Raw genomic sequence first — 15,440 nt, forward strand, 5'->3', positions numbered from 1 at the left:
AAAAGCAAAGTAAGATTAGCTTAAAGAAAAATCTTTACAAACTTACTATGCTTCAAGAGGAGGATGTTTCCAGCCTCATTAACAGACTAATGAGCATAATCACGCAACTCACTTATATTCAGTGCCAAGTTCTAGAAGAAGATCAAGTCGCTGTGCTCCTGAGTGCTCTACCTGAAAGTTTTGACAACATAGTCACAGTCTTAGAGCAAAAGGAACCCATACCTTCTCTACAATATGTTACAAGGAAAATCCATGAAGAAGAAAAGAAAAATAAGAAGAAATTTGAATTAGTGGGAGGAGCTTATTTTACATCATCATCATTTAGGGCATCATCATCATCACCTAGATTAAATAACAAGAAGTGTTATGAGTGTGGCAAGCCTGGACACTTCTCCAAGGACTGCTACAAGAACAAGTATTGTAGAAATTTTGGCATCAAAGGTCATCCACCATCAAAATTCCAAGGAAGCCGCCCCCAACTACTTTTGTGAGTATATTGATGTACTGTAAAATAGATGGTCTTCCACCTTCTTTGTTTAAGGGGAGGATTTCTTAGTCTGTGTGACACCATATGACGAGACCACTCAGTCTGTGAGACTATCTCGGTCTATATGACTATTAGCCTGTGTGGCTTTAGGTCTCGATTCAGCTTCATTCAATATAGTCCATCCTAAGGGGAGGATTGTTGGGATAGGCATGTCCTTTCATCGCTATGGGAAACATCTCTATACTTGTATAACTTAGTGTTTGGCATTTGGCATATGTGCTGTATAGCTATGTGTAAGCTAAGTAGAAAGGGAGGAGCTCTAGTCGGATATATATTCCAGGTTTATAAATAAAGCCCTCTATGTACATGATTTTATGCTATGGTGTGTAATTTAATTTAACACCTTTTGAGTCAAAATCACGAGTACTCTCTCTCTCTCTCTCTCTCTCTCTAACTGTGTAAGCTATGTCTGCACACACACACAAACCTCCTTGAGCACACACACACACCATCACCCCCAACAAGTGATAAGAAGAAGCCAAAGAATAAAAAAGCTCCTGGCAAAGAGTGGGATTATGCTCACAACATATGCGGTCGATATATGGAGTGGCAATGTAAATTTTTCTTCATAACAAAATCAGGCGGTGCACCACGTAAGCATTAAAAAGAGTTGTAAAAAATATGAACATCCTCAGGCACGTGAAATTGCAAAGAGTTTGAGAGAAGAGCTCGCCAATAAAGGTGGCAAGAGACAGCGGATATATAGCTCTGTTATGGACGCAAGTCAAGAGCAATCAGAGCCAAATATTAACTCTGTTCATCCTGTGGTGACACCAACTAACCTTGGAGAACAGCCTACGGAGGGAGAGGAAATGTCAAACAACGTTCCCTTTAAGCGTCACAATAAAGGTGGCCTTGGTCAAATGCATCAAAAATCATTGCATCAAATATTTCGGATGCAGTCTCTAGAAGAAGCACAAACTGCACTCGCCAAAGCAATTATCTTCCCTGGAAGTGCTCTGGTCATGGTAGACAACAATCATTGGAAGTTTGCTTGAAAGAAAAGTGGTGAGTTTGGCCTAGGATTTTCAGTTCCTTCTTATCACACGACAAAATTTTCTCTTGGACAAATGTTACATCGAAGTCAACGAGCGTGTTTCCAAAATAATACTTGGGAATATTTCGCTTTCAGGATACACAATTGTGAGTGATGGTTTGTCAAATATTCAAAGAAGACCACTGATCAATATAATGCTAGTTTGTCCAAGGGGAGAAATGTTCATAAAGGTGATTGACAGTTCTGGTGCAATTAAAAGTTACAAATATATTTCTGAGGTCTTAATTAATGTAATTAAAGAAATTGGTGTTGAAAATGTCGTTCAAGTAGTCATGGATAACGCAAAGAATTATAAAAACGCTAGTAAAATATAAAGAAGTGCTTTCCACACATTTCCACCAATGGTTGTAATACACACAGCTTAAACTTGGTGCTGAAGGATTGGTACACTAGTGAAGAAACCACATGGTTCGCCAAAATAATTGGCACAGCACATCAAGTTGTGAAATCACTCTTAAAACGACAAAGAGTGCTTGATTTCTACAGAACGCGCATGTCAGTGATGTTTCAACTTCCTGCTGAAACTCGGTTTTGCATGCATTTTTATACATTGGAATCACTTCTCCGCCAGAAGTGCATTGTGATTGACACTTTCAATTGCATGGCCTTTGATGAATGGCAGATTGAGCAGAAAGAAAAAAAATTACATGTCTATGTGGCAACATAAAGAAGGCTGCTTGGTGGAGGAGTGTAATGGATGCATACCATGTATTGATGCCCGTTATGTTCGCGATTCCCAACCTTGATCAAAAGGCGCCAAATATGGGCAAAGTGTGGATAATAGTGGTCAGTCCAACAGAATCTTGAAAATCTTGAGGAGCTGAAAGAGTCTGTAGCAGAGAAGGAGTGGTGACTACCATTCTCTGGCAAACAACGAAGAATTTGGCCAATAATTTTCATGCAAGATGGAAGAGCACTCATAGTCCACTCCATAGTGTGGCTTACATGCTCGATCCGGAGTATTGGAATTTAGATATGATGTCCAATATAGAGGAGGTCAGCGATTTCTATAACGTGGTCAACACGTTCTACTCCAACGTTCAGGACCGAATTGATTGTATCAAATAAAGGAGTGCATTTAAATTAAAAGAAGGTCCTTTTGCGAATGATTTTGTACAATTAATGGCAAAAGAGCAACCTCCATGGACGTAGTGGGTGATTAATGGTGGAGAGCATTACTTGACCTTACGTCCCATTGCAATGAAAGTACTGGCACAATATGCAACAAACTCAAGTTCAAAGAGAAACTGGAGTATGTACAAGTATGTTCATATCACTATTCGCAACAGATTGTTAGCAGATAGAGAAAAAAAATTAGTGTATATATTTTGCAACGAAAAGATATTGCATCACATCAAAAGTGTTGGCTTTGAGGAGGAAATGTCAACCTGGTTGTATGATTGTCAAATCGAAACGAAGAAGAGTCCAATGTCGGTGTATCTCAATGCACTATAGACGAAATAGAAGAGAATCTGATAATAGATGTGGAAGTTGAATTACAAGGAGACCCACAATACTTATACTTAGAACCAGATAACAACTTCACGGATTCAATATAGATTGAGAGTAGAATGAAGATTGTGCAAAAACCATTATGAAAGAGCTTGCATGCAATGTGTTTTGATTATATACAATGCTTCATATTCGCGATTATACATAGTTTGTCGATCTCAATTGTTATGCTCAGAATCAGCATCTTGGTCACCAAACAAATTTCTAATTGTGCTAGGGGTATCTTGGTGGGCTTGCTTGAATTTATACTCATTTTCCATGCCAAACATAACGTATATTCCTTGTGGAATATTTGTCGGTGCCTTCAACTATCAATGCGAGCTCATCTCAAGTGGAAGTGACACAACTCTCCCTGATATCATGGGTGGCAATAGTTGTCTCCTTCGACGAAAAGTTTATTGGTCGATGTTGCACAAAATGAACATATAACATTTTTACAAAATATAACACAGAATCTGCATTGTGCAGTAGATGGCCATAAACTTCCAAGTAGATCCTCTCAGCGTTTTCTTTGATCGCTTCGTAGAGGCAGTTCGATACCTTCTACCGCCCTTTCCTTATCTCCGCATCCTTACATGGCCATATTATTTTGATCATTTCCTTAGTTACTTCTCTATAGATCTCTTTTCATTGCATGTGGTTTGGATTTGCCCATTTTGAAAATCCTCGAGCACTGCACGTTGCTTGCTATGTCAACATACCGTGCTCTGGAGATTTCATGCGCTGAAATGCATTAATAACCGTTTGTTGTTGATCGTCAGGCATTGATTGGGTACCACAAACTTGTTCTTTATCGATCATTTTATCTTAGAGCTGCAATGGACAAATAGACAAATATTCAATATCATTGAGAAAAATACATTCCTACGATTCAATAGTCTTACAGATACACAAAGTAGATCCGTCTCGTCCACTACATAAGACGTCGTAGGCCGACTAAATGATGAGACTAAACAAAATCACAATTGACGGAACCAATTGAACCACAAGACAAATTTGAAATACCTGTTGGGGTATAAAGCCCAATGTGGTCTCCCAGGTAAGTGGGCGGGCTGCCAGGTATGTACACATATTCTTTTGTAAAAACCTAATAAGAACTCACTATGCTCTACACATTACAGTAGAGCGAGTTCACCATATCATCGTGCTCTTATTCTCGCACTCTCTCTCGCGTCGCACTTCCGCTCGTACTCCTTCAACTGGTATCAGAGCTCAGATCGAGGCTCGGGGCAGCACTGCAGGAGGCTAGAGTCACCAGCTCAGATTGGAGTGAAATTCGACAGGCGAAGACACGACCCCAAATCCTGTGGGCAGACCCAAGGGCTCGGTGTTCTCAGAATTTCATTCTGAGGTCATCTCGGCCACCGTTCGGCTTCGACAAAGTTCTGCGCAGGCCATTTTCGACTACGTGGTCTCTGCGGGTGCAGATCCGACTCTGCAAATTTGGGGTTTTCGGCCTACGACTGCAGGTGCTGAGGATATCGACACTCCCAGAGTGTTGATTTGTGGCTGTCTACACATCGAAGGACGGCTCACAGTTCTTGGAGGCGTGTCACATACGACATGGGCGCATCTACACACAGACTGTAGGCGACATCCACTAGTTCATTAGGTAGCTTGTGTTTGCTGGTTGATATTTCAGATTTCATCCTGACATTGCAGGTACTTCCACATGGGATGTATTGTAAGAGATGATGTATGTTTGTTGAGGGTTTCCTGGCTGTGAGTCACGCAGCAAACAACCGCCGCAGTGGTTACGTCATACAGTGGGAAATTTGTGGATGTATGACTTTGTGGTAAGTCTATGTACTGTCAGATTTACTGTAGCCTTTGTTGAGGGTCGAGTGAGGTTTTATTGAGCTGGGGGATTCTCGAATGTTGAGATCCTTTCGGTGATACAGGTCTTGGAGCGATCCCTCGAGCACCCTTAGATAGGCAGCTAGGATGTATTGACTGTGAGTTAGACAGTTGGGATTGCATCTTTGCTTTACTGCCGTTGAGGCATTGTCGCAGTCTATGCTTACAGGACAGTGACAGGACAGTCAGAGACAGTACAGGTGCAGGACAGGTTTACCCGCAGCTTACAGTGTCAGAGAGACAGTGTTTTTTGAGCTGTTTTTTGGTCTGTTTTTAGTACACCAGAGCCATTTTACAAAGGAGACTCTGCCAAAATTTCTGCAAAATCTGAAGCTTTCTTGGTTCATTTGACAGGTTGATATTGGTTCAGAGGTCAGTTTACAGGGGAAACTCTGCCGAATTTTTCCCAGAAAAGTAAACTACTGTGAAGCGTAGCTATGGCTGGATCACAGGACACTGCTCTTTACAATATCAAGAAGCTGGATGGAACCAATTTCCCATTGTGGAAGAAGCAGATTTGGCACGTGTTGGTACAAAAGAAGCAGATAAAACCTATAAAGCTCAAGGGGATAAAACCAGAAGATATGGACGAAGATGAATGGAGCGAAATGGATGAATTAGCACTTTCTACCATTATGCTGACTTTGGCAGAAAGCGTTTACTTCAATGTAGCAGACGAGATGTCGGCTTATCAAGCATGGTTAAAGCTGAGTGATCTTTATGAGAAGCAGAGTGCAGCTTCACAGGTATACTGGCTTAAGAAGCTTGTTGACTTGAAGATGAAAGAAGGGACACCTATGTCCAATCATCTGAATGAATTCAACACAATCTATAGTCAGTTGTCAGCTCAAGGTGTCAAGTTTGATGAACCTGTTAGAGCTATGTTCCTGTTGATCACATTGCCGGAAAGTTGGGACACTTTTCGCACAGCTTTGAGTAATTCTGCACCTCCAGATGGTTTGAACATAGCAGGTGTAGAAGGAAGTCTACTTACTAAAGAAACCAATAGAAAGACAATGGACAAAGGCAAAGGAACAACCTTAGTTGTCAGGGGAAGGACCAAAGAAAAGTACAAAGGTGGAAAGAGGAATCAGTCTCGTAGCAAGTCCCACAGTGCTAAAGGCAAGAGTGACATAGAATGCTACCATTGTGGCAAGAAGGGTCACATGAAAAGAGATTGCAGAGAATGGAAAGCAGAAAAAGGCAAAGAGAAAGTTGAAGACCATGGTGAGAAGAACAAGTCCTCAGTGAAGATTCAAGAAATAAATGTGACAAACACTGTTGCAGAGGATGACAGTCTAGTGTCAGGAGACATCTACTTCTTGAAGAATACAATGGACTCAGCTCTTCTTACAGCATCTGATGGAAATGCACTGAGTGACTGGATTATAGACTCAGGGGCATCACTTCATGTGTCTCCAAACAAGGAGTGGTTTACCTCTTATGTGACCACTAAAGATCATGTTTGGCTAGGCAATGGGCAGACATGTGAGATCTTAGGTGTTGGAGATGTTCAATTGAAGTTTCAAAATGGCTCTTCTTTCACGCTGAAGAATGTGAGACATGTTCCCGCAATTACAAAGAGCTTGATCAGCACAGGTTTACTTGATGATGCTAGCTACGTCACCACTTTTGGACAGAACATGTGGAAGATATCCAAGGGTTCTATGACAATAGCACATGGAGTAAAGTCTGGAGGGATTTACACGATTTATGTATCAAATGTCTCTAAGAATGTAATCAATGTAACCGAGCAGCCGAACGTTTCTTTGTGGCATAGCCGGTTAGGACATATGTCCAAGAAGGGAATGGAAATCTTGTCTCGTTCTGGTTATTTGCCTGGCTTTTCATTTAATGATTTTGAATTCTGTGAACATTGTCTGTATGGTAAGCAAACACAGCAGCCACATAAGCATAGAAGCAGTAGAAGAGATACATAGTTGGCACTTGTTCATAGTGATTTGTGTGGACCTATGCCTAACCTATCTCTAGGGGGAGCTTCTTACTTTATGACATTTATAGATGATTACTCGAGGAAAGTATGGGTTTACTTTCTCAAGCACAAGGATGAAGCGTTTAGTGTTTTCAAAACGTTTGTGACACTTGTGGAGAATCAGAGTGGCAAGAAGCTTAAATTCTTACGCACTGACAATGGTGGAGAGTATGTTTCAAAGGCCTTTCAGGACTTTTGTGAGTCAAAAGGTATAAAACGTGAACTTACTGCTCCTTACAATCCTCCTCAAAATGGTGTTGCTGAGAGGATGAATAGGACCATACAAGAGAAGGTCAGAAGTATGTTGTCTAATGCACAGCTGCCAAATGGGTTTTGGGCTGAAGCTGTATCAACAGCTGTTCATCTTGTAAATAGATCTCCTAGCAAGGTTTTGCAGAAGGATTCAGTGCCAGAGATGGTATGGTTAGGCAAAATGCCCTCATACAAGCATCTCAGAGTCTTTGGCTGTGAGGCATATACTCACGTTCCAAAGGAATTTAGGAACAAACTTGAGCCAAAGAGTAGAAAGTGCATCTTTCTAGGCTATGGTAATTCTGGTGAGATGGGGTACAGACTTTGGGATCCCGAATCCAGAAAGGTTATCCGCAGCAATGATGTTCACTTTAATGAGTCCAAATATCATTCTAAACCAGAGAGGGTTGAGGAGATTAGAAGAGTTGTCTTCCAAGAAGATGGACCTGCACGTGCAAGACAAAATGTCAGGGCTCGAGAGGAGCAAGGACAGGATAGATTGGAACCACAGGTTGTGGCTGAGCCTGAGCCACCTATTGTGCGTAGATCAGCACATGTCACGCGACCTCCTGATAGGTTTGTTCCATCTATGAACTATGTCATGTTGACTGATTGCAATGAGCCTTCATGTTACAAGGAAGCAGTGCAAATGAAGGACTCCGGGAATTGGCAATTGGCCATGCAGTCAGAGATGACAGCTCTGCATAAAAACAAGACATGGAAGCTAGTTAAATTACCACAGGGCAAAAAGGCTCTACCTTGTAAATGGGTTTACATGTATAAGATCACCGCTCATGATAGTCAGCCAAAGTACAAAGCAAGGCTTGTTGCCAAGGGCTTTAAGCAAGAACAAGGCATTGACTTTGATGAAGTCTTCTCTCCGGTGGTCAAGATTACTACATTGAGATGCTTTCTTGCATTGGTTGCCATATTAGATTTGGTGCTGCACCAAATGGATGTCAAGACAGCGTTCTTGCATGGTGATTTAGATGTGGAAATTTACATGCAGTAGCCAGAAGGGTTTGTTGAGAAAGGCAAGGAAGATTGGGTATGCCAGTTGTTAAAGAGTCTTTATGGCTTAAAACAATCACCGAGGGCATGGTACCATAAATTCCACAAGTTTATGCTTTCTCAAGGCTACAAGCGTAGTGAGTTCGATCACTGTCTATATACAAAGAAGGCTAAGGATGGTAGTTGGCTGATCCTTATTTTGTATGTGGATGACATGTTGATTGCTGGCAAGCACTTGGAAGAAATTTCAGCTTTGAAGTCAAAGATGGCAAAATCGTTTGACATGAAAGACATGGGTGAGGCAAGTCATATACTTGGTATGCGCATTGAGAGAGACAGATCAAAGAAGTTGATTTGGTTATCTCAAACAGAGTATATTGACAAGGTTTTGCAACGTTTCAATATGGAGAAGGGAAAGGCACTGAGTGTTCCATTGCCACCATATGTGAAACTTAGCAAACAAGATTGTCCTGTGTCTGAGGAAGAACAGGTTGAAATGGATAAGATTCCATATGCGTCTGCAGTGGGTAGTTTGATTTATGCAATGATTGCTACTCGCCCAGACATTGCATTTGCAGTGGGAGTAGTAAGTCGATACATGTCAAACCCAGGCAAGAAACATTGGGAGGCAGTGAAAGGAATATTTAGATACCTGGAAGCTACAAAGAGTATGCGTATATGCTATGGGAGTCAGGAGCTAAGTGTAAAGGGTTTTACAGACTCAGATTATGCAGGTGACTTAGACAAGTGAAGATCTACGTCAGGGTTTGTCTTTACATTGGCTGGTGGAGCAGTATCATGGCGTTCTAGATTACAAGATTGTGTTACTCAGTCTACTACAGAGGCTGAATATGTTGCAGCATCAGAGGCATGCAAAGAATCAATTTGGCTTAATCGACTAGTAACAGATTTGGGAATCAAAGAAGAGATGCCTGTGTTATATTGTGATAGTTAAAGTGCTATACAATTGGCTCGCAATCTAGTTTATCACTCAAAGACAAAGCATGTGGATGTGAAGTATCATTTCATCAGGGAAATGCTCGAGGATAAGCAACTTCAGCTTGTCAAAGTTCACACCACAGAAAATCCCGCTGATCTACTTACAAAAGGACTTCCCTCAAAGAGCTTTGCGCATTTTCGCAAGCAGTTAGGTGTAGGGTAGTACATCACTTCTCTACATCTCTTGTATATTAGCTTGTATAGTAGCTTCTCTCACACTTAAAGTACCACATTGGACTTTAAGTGGGAGGTTGTTGGGGTATAAAGCCCAATGTGGTCGCCCAGGTAAGTGGGCGGGCCACCAGGTATGTACACATATTCTTTTGTAAAAACCTAATAAGAACTCACTATGCTCTGCACATTACAGTAGAGCGAGTTCACCATATCATCGTGCTCTTCTTCTCGCACTCTCTCTCGCGTCGCACTTCCGCTCGTACTCCTTCAATACCCTGGTAACAAGACAAATTTGAAATAACTAAAGAAAATTGATCCGATTAAAATACAAGACAATTGACTCGATTAAAATAAAATATATGACTCAATGAGGTGAACCACCCCAAACCAGATAATACACTTCAATGCAAATGAAATACCGTGGACAACAAGACAAATGTATATCATAACAATGTTTAGACTGAGTAAAAAGATGGCGCAAGTTCAACAAGCGGTGGTTGGACAAGATTAGAGTCTGTCTTTAAATGTTCTTTGAAAAATATCAAAGCATCAGATGCATTTTTTCTATTTTTCTGCTCTCTTAACTTCATCCAAAATTCTACTTTTATCTAAATGGCCCTCATAACATCTTGGTCGGGGTGGTAAAATACTTCTTCTGGGAAATAAATTTTCTTGGTTGCACTCCAAAAATCTATCAACATGTCGAATCGATAACCTAATGCATAAATGCCACTCGATTTTGTGTACACATCTGTGCATCGTGGACCGTGGAGCAATGCACGGTCGCTTTGCAATCTCTCCTCCCCCTGCTTTCTGTGCCTCCAAAATTGCAGGGTCTAACTGTTCGCTTGGATGCACACAATTATTTGACACACGCTTAGCTAGAGTTCTAAGCATCAGTACCCAATCAATGATGCCAACGCGGGTTTTATTTGTGCGAGTGAAGTCTAACATTATATTAAAGGGTGCAGGTCGTTGTGCACTATACCAGCTGAGTGAGCAGCCGCAAAGCCATCAATTAAGGGGTGACATATTGCTGGCATCTGCTCAATCATTGCTTTGATTCATGTTGTCTCTATCTCTGGTAAGTGCTAATTTGCTGGTGGCAATGACCTTTAGCCGTGTTGTAGCCTGTGCATGTGGAGTATGAACGCTCCGTGGGCGAATGGCAAGCGGCACATCATGTCTCCCAAGGTGATCCCGTTGTAGTATGGAAACATTGTGATCCAGGGAGCTTCGGTGGTAAAGCCAATGCATCTTACAATGGAGGGGTGAACTATTTGCATTCCTTGCTATGTCTGGAACCTATCAAATTTTGCCTCACTCCCTCCCTTGTAGCATTTTCCCACATATGTAATGTGCTCTAGAAAGAAAGAGATGCCTTTGATTTGATGGTGTATAGTGTGCACACACCAAAAGAGCCTGCTCCAACCCTCGTACCTTCTACCAAGGCCTTGCAGAGAATGCCAATTAGATGAGCGCAATTGGTATTCAATGCCGTGCGTATGATTGTGTCGATGCCTCTGGCATTTGATCGGCCACCCACAGTTGCTTGCGCATATTGGGTAATCCTTAATCTCTTGGGTAAGGAATCTTAGTCCCGAGATTTCACCCGCTTCATCTTGACCTTCTGTTCCTCCCATAATTTGTCCCAAAGCTCTAATTTTGTCATAACGCAGGCAGGAGGGATATCTTCCTTTAAGTCCTTGCAACAAACTTTCATATTACCCAACATTGTCCTAACCTTGTGCTGGGGGTTCTCGAATCCCTATTGGAATCAACAACTCATATTGGCCTTCACCTCACAGTCTACGCTGTGTGTTCTCCCATATAGCGTTAGTGAGGTCTTTAATGAAGATGTCACTTTCACTAATCTGCTGTATGCGATCATCTGCACATGATGATATTGCCAAAATACATTCTTTTTGAATGGCACGCATAATAATTTTCTTTTGATCTCGTGTCATTTTAGCACTGAGAAATAAAAAACAACATATCAAATACAAATTCATGGCTGCACGCTACACTGACACTCTCACACTAGGTCAGAAAAACCATAACCATGACTTGAAAACTTTAAGAAATATTATTGATAAACATTGAAAACCATTTTCACTTTAAAGTGCAATGTTTACTCGTGTAAAATGCAGAGCAAACAAGTAGTTTTTAAGAACTTCATCCAGATAAAACAATACGTGTTAAAAATCTGAAACATTTCACCATATTGTGAATTTATAACTTATATTTTTCACCGTGCACTCTCACACTAGATCAAACAAAGCATACGCTGATTTAAAGACTTCAAAAAATTGTGCAAGATTATATTTATTCAGGTTGATAATATTTTGACTTTAAAATGGTATGATTACTCGTGAAAAATGCAATAAAAATAGGTCACTCCTTATAAAATTATCCAGATTTAACAGAATATGTTAAAAACTCAAAACAGTTCAAAATTTTCCAATAGATCATGGTTCGCCTAAAAAATAATACCTCTTGGAAGATACATGCATCGTGCTGTACATATTGCCAATTTTATTTTAGCTTATTTAAAACATTGAAAGTATACAAATCGGGCTACGAAATTGCAAATAACGTCTTACTCTTTAAAAAGATAAAGCTGAATATTTAACATGCAGTTTGTGTACATATACTTTTTTACATAGAATTTATATAAATGTAGCATTTAAAATAGCGATGATGATTGATGAATAAAGCATTCTTTTGAATATGATTAGCTAGTATATATTTTCATAAGAACACTTAAAAACAACAATATCAAACAATTTAAACATTTGTATATGAAATACTCTTCACGGTCGCATTACCAACCAAGTATTGCATATACTTAATACTTTAAAAAATGATTGCACATGCACATACAAATTATATGGCGTTTGTACGGCCGGGTTCACGACCTGAATGCCACATTTATGCAAAAATAGATGCTTTAACAAACGACACTCAATTAACCGCGTTACCGAGATCGGGTGCCACCCAAATCTAAGGAGAAATAATGGCTTGCATACGAGCATCATATAGCCGCGTTACCGATCGATGCACATATGTTTTTTTGGAAAGGAAAAGGAAAGTTGACTCACCATGAGGATACTAGAATCGCCGCATTATCGATGTAGTACCCAGACAGTGAGCCAATACTTACTACAAGGATACCATATTCCCCGCGTCACCGAGGTGATGTCCCCGTGGTAACCACTGCTGCATAGAACATCTTACACACACACACCCATTGTGTGGTAAGCTACCTTATGACTGCCGTGTAATACGACAAAAGGCATGCTACTACACAATGCATATACACACACAACACATATCCGGGTCGTGTGGTCAGGTACTCCGCTAGTGCCATGCACTACGACATAGAGCACGCTCCCACATGACCCCCTCTCTCCCTCTCTCCTCTGGACGTACCTATGAAGTCTCTCTCTCTCTCTCTCTCTCTCTCTCTCTCTCTCTCTCTCTCTCTCTCTCTCTCTCTCTCTCTCTCTCTCTCTCAAGATGGATTAAGGAAGAACACCCAATGGGCCCGATCGAGGCCCTATATATATTATTTTGCGGCCCTACCGAGCTTCTTGGGTTTCCTGGGGGGGCTTGTAGGGAAAACAGAAATTCTTGACGGGCTTTTTGTGGGTTTTCAAGCTGCTCTTAACCGGCTTCTTTGTGATCATGTTAAGTGTGAGTAAGTAAATGTGTCAATAAGGTCTTGTGATCACAAAACATTTGTGGTAATTACATAAATATTAAATCCTTGGACTTCCAAAAAGGTGGGACTTGTTAGTGCTCTGTGTCGTAGTGCATGGCAGTAGGAGTATGAGAAGAGTGTGTACATGACGAAGCTAAGAGAACTTAGGAGTAGTAGCGCGTATCACAATAGGAGTGTGGCCAAGTATTTTCATGCAAGATGGAAGAGCGCTCATAGTCCACTCCATAGTGTGGCTTATATGCTCGATCTGGAGTATTGGAATTTAGATCTAATGTCCAATACAAAGGTGGTCAACGATTTCTATCACGTGGTCAACGCGTTCTACTCCAACGTTCAGGACCGAATTGATTGTATCAAAGAAATGAGTGCATTTAGATTAAAAGAAGGTCCTTTTGTGAATGATTTTGTACAATTAATGGCAAAAGAGCAACCTGCATGGAAGTGGTGGATGATGAATGGTGGAGAGCATACTTGACCTTACGTCCCCTTGCAATGAAAGTACTTGCATAATATGCAGCAAACTCAAGTTCAAAGAGAAACTGGAGTATGTACAAGTATGTTCATATCACTATTCGCAATAGATTGTTAGCAGATAGAGAAAAAAATTAGTGTATATATTTTGCAACGAAAAGATATTGCATCACATCAAAAGTGCTGGCTTTGAGGAGGAAATGTCAACTTAATTGTATGATTGTCAAATCGAAGACGAAGAAGAGTCCAATGTCGGTGTATCTCAATGCACTATAGACGAAATAGAAGAGAATCTGATAATAGATGTGGAAGTTGAATTACAAGGAGACCCACAATACTTAGACTTAGAACCAGATAACAACTTCACGGATTCAATATAGATTGAGAGTAGAATGAAGATTGTGTCAAAAACCATTATGAAAGAGCTTGCATGCAATGTGTTTTGATCATATACAATTCTTCATATTCGCGATTATACATAGTTTCTCGATCTCAATTGTTATGCTCAGAACCAATATCTTGGTCACCAAACAGATTTCTAATTGTGCTAGGGGTATCCTGGCGGGCTTTCTTGAATTTAAACTCATTTGCCATGCCAAACATAGCATATATTCCTTTTGGAATATTTGTCAGTGCCTTCAACTATTAAGGCGAGCTCATCTTGGGTGAAAGTGACACAACTCTCCCTGATATCATGGGTGACAATAGTTGTCTCCTTCAATGAAAATTCTATTGGTCGATGTTGCAAAAAATAAAAATATTATATTTTTGCAAAATATGATGCAGAATCTGTATTGTGCAGTGGATGGCCATAAAATTCCAAGTAGATCCTCTCAGCGTTTTCTTTGATAGCTTTGTGAAGGCACTTCGATACCTTCCACCATCCTTTCTTTATCTCCGCATCCTTACATGGACATATTGTTTTGATCATGTCCTTTGTCACTTCTTTATTGATCTCTTTCCATTGTATGTGGTTTGGATTTGCCCATTTTGAAAGTCCTCGAGCATTGCGCGTCGCTTGCTATGTCAACATACCGTACGCTAGAGATTTCATGCGCTAAAATGCATTAACAACCGTTTGTTGTTGATCATCAGGCATTGATTGGGTACCACAAAATTGTTCTTCATCGATCATTTTATCATAGAGCTGCAATGGAAAAATATTCAATATCATTGACAAAAATATATTCTCACGATTCAGCAGTCTCACAGATACACAAAGTAGATCCGTCTTATCCACTACATAAGACATCGTAGGCCGACTAAATGATGCGACTAAAAAAAATCACAACTGACGGAACCAATTGAACCACAAGACACATTTGAAATACGTGGACAACAAGACAAATTTAAAATGACTAAAGATAATTGATCCAATTAAAATACAAGACAATTGATCCGATTGAAATACATTACATGACTCAATGAGGTGAACCATCCCAAACCAGATAATACACTTCAATACAAATGAAATACCCCGGACAACAAGATAAGTGTATATCACAACAATGTTTCGAACGAGTAAAAAGATGGCGAAGTTCAACAAGCGGTGGTTGGACAAGATTAGGGTCTGTCTTTAAATGTTCTTTGAAAAATATCAAAACATCATATTCATTTTTCCTATTTTTTTTCTCTCTTAACTTCATTCAACATTATACTTTTATCTGAATCGCCCTCAAAACATCTTGGTCGGGGTGGTAAAATACTTCTTCTGGGAAATAAACTTTCTTAGCTGCACTCCAAAAATCTATCAACATGTCGAATAGATAACCTAATGCATAAATGTCACTCAATATTGTGTATACCTTTGCACATCATGGATCGTATAGCTATGAGCAATCCA

Source organism: Adiantum capillus-veneris, chromosome 5 (genome assembly GCF_014529385.1).
Source record: "Adiantum capillus-veneris isolate H3 chromosome 5, ASM1452938v2, whole genome shotgun sequence".
Classification (NCBI taxonomy): domain Eukaryota; kingdom Viridiplantae; phylum Streptophyta; class Polypodiopsida; order Polypodiales; family Pteridaceae; genus Adiantum; species Adiantum capillus-veneris.